General features: G+C 37.9%; 1 long non-coding RNA gene across 1 annotated transcript in view; it reads right to left on the reverse strand.

The window, feature by feature from the left end:
- The window catches only part of LOC128311875 (uncharacterized), a 45,941-nt gene extending 40,170 nt beyond the window's left edge, over positions 1–5,771 (reverse strand). Inside the window, exons 1-2 of the long non-coding RNA XR_008290518.1 lie at positions 4,702–5,771; positions 4,015–4,072 (exon numbers count right to left, since the gene is read on the reverse strand). This is a non-coding gene — a long non-coding RNA (uncharacterized LOC128311875). The remainder of the gene's footprint in view (positions 1–4,014; positions 4,073–4,701) is intronic.
- Between the last annotated feature and the right edge of the window lie 229 nt (positions 5,772–6,000).

The following is a 6,000-nucleotide window of genomic DNA, read 5'->3' on the forward strand; positions in this document are numbered from 1 at the left end:
GGTGGAGGGCTTCTCGCCCGCGGGCATGATCTGGTGCCGGAAAAGGTGCGAGCTGCCGCCAAGCTCTTGCCACAGCCAGTGCAGGCGTAGGACTTCTTGACTGTGTGCGTGCGCCTGGTGGGTCACCAGGCGGGAGTGCCAGCTGAAGCCCTTGCCACAGAAAACATTCCGTAGGGATGCTGCCAGTCCCTGTTACCCGCCAGGATCCACAGCTAGTCCCAAACAAGAGCACTCAGAGCTAATCCACAACAAATGTTAGTACCTGCTGTCCACCCCCAATGAGGATGTACCTAGGTTGGCTGATCCATTTTCAGCATTTGGCAGATCCTATGCCATCTCAGCTCAGAAAGCTTAAACTGTGAGCTCCTTGAGGACAAAGATTTGCTTTTTATCTCTCCATCCCTACACTTTAACAAAGTTAAATTGAGTGGGCATTCAATAAATATTTGTTGGCTGAATTAGCATACTTGGTGCTGTTCTAGCTTATTTTTAGTTGCAGTACTATATATCTATAGAACATACTACTTCAGAAAGTTAAACTAACTTGCCCCTGCAGCCAGTAGGCTGCAGTGCAGTGATAAAATCTTACGTCTTCCTGAGCCAGAGACCATATGACCCCACTGTTGCACCACATTGCTTTTCACAGAACACTTAAATGAACCAGATCCTTTCACATTTCATCACAAAGGAATAATAGAAAATTTGGAATTACATGTAAAAGACAGTTAATAAGGAAAAAATGTTTGGTTACAAGAACTTTCCCTGGAACTTCTCCCATAACAGCAAGTTTACTACCTTCCATGTTGAGCTAACTCTATTCTGGATACCATAAGTATCCTGTTTATCAACCTATCTAATACTCATAGGAGAGAGACTGGTTCTACTATTCCTATTTTATGGCTATGGAAACTAAAGTTAAAAAGCCAAAGGCACAGGCTTTGACAGTTGATAGAACTGAGAACTGAAAACCAGGACTCTCTGGCTCTAAATTTACAGCCTAAGTACATGCCTAATTCACTTCTCCGGAATAAGTACAAAGTTTCATGTTATTATGATCTACTCCAATGATCAGTGAGAATCAACATTAAATGCTGGATTAAGGACATTTAAAGTGCTAGATTTGGGGTGCCTGGGTGGTTCAGTAGGTTAAGCATCCAACTTCAGCTCAGGTCATGATGTCACCAATCGTGATTTCAAGCCCAGGGTCAGGCTCTGTGCTGACAGCTCAGAGCCTGGAGCCTGGTTCAGATTCTTTGTCTACCTCTCTCTCTGTCCCTGCCCTGTTTGTGTTCTCTCTCTCTCTCTCTCAAAAATAAATATTTAAAAATAAATAAAGTGCTAGATTTGTCCCAACTAGTAAAATGCCAACAAACTCACTAGACACGGTAACAAATGAACTACTTAAAGTCTAAAAGGTGTTCCAGACTAGGAGGATACAAAATGAAATTTGCATTTCAAAAACATTACCCTAAATTGTGCACAAAAAACAACTTGGAAAGGGGCAAAAATGGGCAAGAATGAATACAAGTAGTCCAGGTGGAAGGCCATTGCCATAATCCCAGTAAGAGTTAACAATTCTTACTGAACTAGGGTGTTAAGTTTGGATTTTGTATATCGGCCTCTATATTAACAGCCCATCACTGCCCTATCCTGGGAAAGGTCTGGTAGAAGATACTATACGCAAACAAATGTTTTCTCTTTCCAATGTTTTCTTGAAGAAAAAAAAAAACCTGAAGGAACAGATCATTCAAAACTCTGTAGCATCTGGGCATGCTCTGGACTCCATTTAAAGAGAAACTCCCCAAATTATCAATCCATGGCAGCACAGAAGCACTAAGAAGAATATCTGCTAAGGAGGTCTTAACAGGTTAATGGAAGACAAGCAGGAGTTACCTGTGGCACAAATATGCTACACTGAGAACTAAATCTGAGAACCATGAAAAAGACTATAGACATTAAAATACCAAAAAATGGCAGCCCCCTGCAATAAACTGTGAGAACATATTTTGTTTGTATGAGAACAAAGTGAATACAACCATACACCTGGGAACAACTCAGAGTCAATGAGAATGAACCTACACAAGTGAAAACAAATAAAGTTAATGAGCAGAAGAAAAAATAATGTACTTCTAGTTCTGTTTTTCAATTAATAGCTAGGAGGCAGTAGCCATTAGTCACATTTATCTTACACCAAGCATTTTCCCCATAAAATAACATAGGAATAGTTAAGAGGAACTTCAGTCTTAAGTTTATTTTGAATTAAATTCAAGAATCTATTAAGAACCCACTGTGTGCTAGGAAATCTGGATGCAAAAATGAGTAAAATATGATTCTGACCCTCCAAGCACTCACAATAGAAAGAGAAAGCTGGGATATAACTTTTAATTATGATAAAAGCAGCTACAATTTTTTCAAGCAGCTAATATATGTCAGACACTGTGCCGGGTACATCCATATATTATTAATCCTTAAGCAACTCTGACATGGAAGGTATAATTATTCCCATTTTTATGATTGAGAAAGTTTAGACTCAAAGAGATTATACAGATTTCCCAACAACATACACTCAGATGACAATAAAGCCTCCTTTACTATGAGGCTCACGTTCTCCCCATTCTACCACATAGTCTTTCCAGATGTATAGGCTAGAGGAGGGAAATAGACTACATCCAGGAGCAAGATATGCAGTGATATCCTGAGGCAGTCTGGGGCACCAGCTTAAATAGGAAAAAAAAAAAAAACACTTCCAAGCCTGATCCTTCTGAGAACTAATGCAAAATGATCAAAAACTGAAAGATTGTGGCTGAGTCATTGCGTAAGGATTGCCAAGAATCAAAGCTAAAAGCCAAATTCTGTCCCCAAGCAACCATGGCACCAAGACTGATAAACAAAGCAAAAAGGGGAAGTATCAGCAGACAGTGAGAATGGAGCACAAAGACAAACCACTGAACATCTTCTATGCATAGATTCCTTCCTTGAAATATAGAGGCACCACCTCCTAATGGGGTTGTTGTGGAACTCAACCAAACTAATAAATGCAAACAAGCATCATAGTAAAGTTCTGTATAAACAGTAAAAATCAAGATTATCATGAGGGACTGCTGTGAAGACCTTTGGCAAATGTAATTAATTAGTAATTAAGCTTGCTAATCAGCTGACTTTAAGATAGGAACATTATCTTTATTATCCAGGTAGATCCAATATAATCACATGGGCTCTTAAAAGCAGAAGAGGAATTAGAGAGTTGCCATTGAAGAAGGCAGGAGAGATGAGGAAGGAAATGTTCAAAGAGATTCAAAGGACGAGAAACACTAGGTCTACCATTGCCAGCTTTGAAGATGGAGGAAGTGAGCCACAAGCCAAGGAATATAAGCAGCCTCTAGAAGTGCAGAACCCCTGGCCAACATCCAGTAAAGAATTGGGGACCTCAGTCCTACAACTACACAGAACTGACTCCACCAGCACTCTGAATGAGCATGGAAGCAGATTCACCCTCAGAGCCTCCATAAAGGAGTGATGCTGTGCCAACACCTAAATTGTGGCCTTGGGAAATGCTGAGCAGGGAAGCAACTGAGCCCTGTTGTACCTGGACTTTTGACCTATAGAAACTAAGAGAATATATTTGAGTTGTTTTAACCTGCTTTGTCTGTGATAGTTATAGCAGCAATAGAAAACTAATATACACTTGCCGATTATTATTTAACCGTCTAATTAACTCTTTATCTAGGTAATGTCTCGTAATCATCTTACCCACATTTTTCCCTAGTCAATTCTAACTTCAAGAGTCCCAAAATTAGAGCCTAAAGACATTCAAACTTTCATCTGCCAATTTGTACAGACAGGTCTAGATATAAACATGTGAATTGTGAGACTGATTCTTTACATTGGCAAATAGGTGGACACTGAATACTACAATTGCAAATAACCATGTTTATTTTTAAAATATTAACAAGAATTAATTATACTTTCAAAAAATTAAATTAAAAATTCCACCATTATTAAGAGTACACTTACCTTGATGAGCACTGAATAATATATGGAACTGTTGAATCACTATATCGTACACCTGAAACTAATATAACACTGTATGTTAACTACACCAGAAATAATTTTTTTAAAACCCATCTTAAATAATTTTGATTAATACCCCCTAATATTGTTCAACGTCTATGTACAGCTCTTATGTTTATCATGCTGATTCATGAAAACCTCTGGAACTACATATTGAAACACAAAGAGAAACATTTCCTATTGGAGGCGGGGCAGTGCTAGAATAACACATTGTTAAGCAAAATCTATTACAGTCATGCTACCTAAGAGGAGAGATTCAACAAGATGATAATTTTGCCTTCTCTCTTTATCTAAAGCTTCTGCTATTCAAATCTTCCCTGTATTCATGATATGAATGGGCAAACCCACAGAACTTCAAGTATTCAGATACAGTTGTCTTTATTCTGAGAATATAGGGCAAGAGATATGAAAAAGTATTTCCCTGGGGCCTGAATGGTGGTACTTATGTGAGCTAATATTTGGGAAATGGGTTACAATATACCAGCGCTAAGCACCAGATTCTAAGTGAGAGAGCTATCCATAAGCTCTTAAGTAAGTTTTATTTTGGTGTTTGTCATCTGCATGGCCCAATAAAGCACAGGGCCCTTTACAGGGACCCCTCTTGCCCAACTTTTAAGGGTGATGCCATACCTTAAGGTGTTAGCCTGAAACCAAAGGTGCTACTTCTTTTGATTATGCCCTTTGAACAGCATACTATTGTGAAGGTTAGATAGGTATCTCTGCAATGATACACAACAGAAAATTAAATTTGTGCTCCAAAAGCCACATGCATACATATCTACACACAAACACATACACATAAATACACACATACACACACATACTTCTATGCATATTCTGAAGCAGGTAAAGGGTGCTTCCTTACAATAAAAGTGTGTTCATTGGTTTTCTCTAATTTAATCAAAGTTTGCATTATTTTGTGAGTTAAGAGGTGGATGCTCTATTGATCAATGAAGGCCAATTGCAATATTATTCCTGGTGCCACCACTACATAATTAGAATCATCCTAATTACAAATAGAAGTTGGAAGCACTATGTGGCTAGAAAAAACTCTTAAATTCACAACAGAAACATAAAACTTGAGTAAAAGATCCATTAGAAAAATGTGCCTTCAGAGTGATGATAAATGCTTCACTCATCACTTTTACTGCCAGATTCGAATGATTACCAGATGGTTTTAGTAATTAATTTGCATTCAGCACACAAGTATTGAGCAGTTAACATGCATTCAGTGGGTTTTTCTCTGTTACTTTCTCAGTAAAACAAATGTGGGTTTAAATAATCTATGCTCTGTTTTTCTTCCAAGATCATAGCCCCAAAATCCCTACTCTATAAGTTAATCTTTCTCTTTATTATACTTTCCTTCCTCTCCTGCTTCTTCTCTTCCTCCTATTTCTTTCTTGAAGTGAATGTTTGAGATGGTAGCTTCCATTCAAAATCCCTTTGGCCTGTCCACCAGCACAGAGGAGTGAGGTATGAAAATTTATGGTATAGTATTTTATATAGGACATGTCAGAGGCTATATATATACACATATATTAGAAACAGTAATATTCCTCGAATGTAGATATTCAAATTCATACCCAAGTTCAAATAGAATGAAACAGGGCACTATGGAGAGGACATTAACTTCAGAAACAGCCTTGAGATGGAATCCCAGTTCTTCCACTTGCTAATTATATGACATTGAAGAGCTTAATTAAATTATCTGAAACTTAGGGCTTCCTTGGTAAGATATGGATAAACCTTAAGCTATTTTAAGGTTTAAAAAAGACAAAGTTTATAAATCACATAGCACAAGGCCTTACTCATGGTAAAAAAAAAAAAATAAAATGTTGGTTCCTTTCCCTAACAATTACTGATCTGTTACCACATATCAGATACTCTGTTATACAGTTTCAACTGTGTATTTCACTGAATGTGTGTTTC

The sequence above is a fragment of the Acinonyx jubatus genome, chromosome D1 (genome assembly GCF_027475565.1).
Source record: "Acinonyx jubatus isolate Ajub_Pintada_27869175 chromosome D1, VMU_Ajub_asm_v1.0, whole genome shotgun sequence".
Taxonomy (NCBI): Eukaryota; Metazoa; Chordata; class Mammalia; order Carnivora; family Felidae; genus Acinonyx; species Acinonyx jubatus.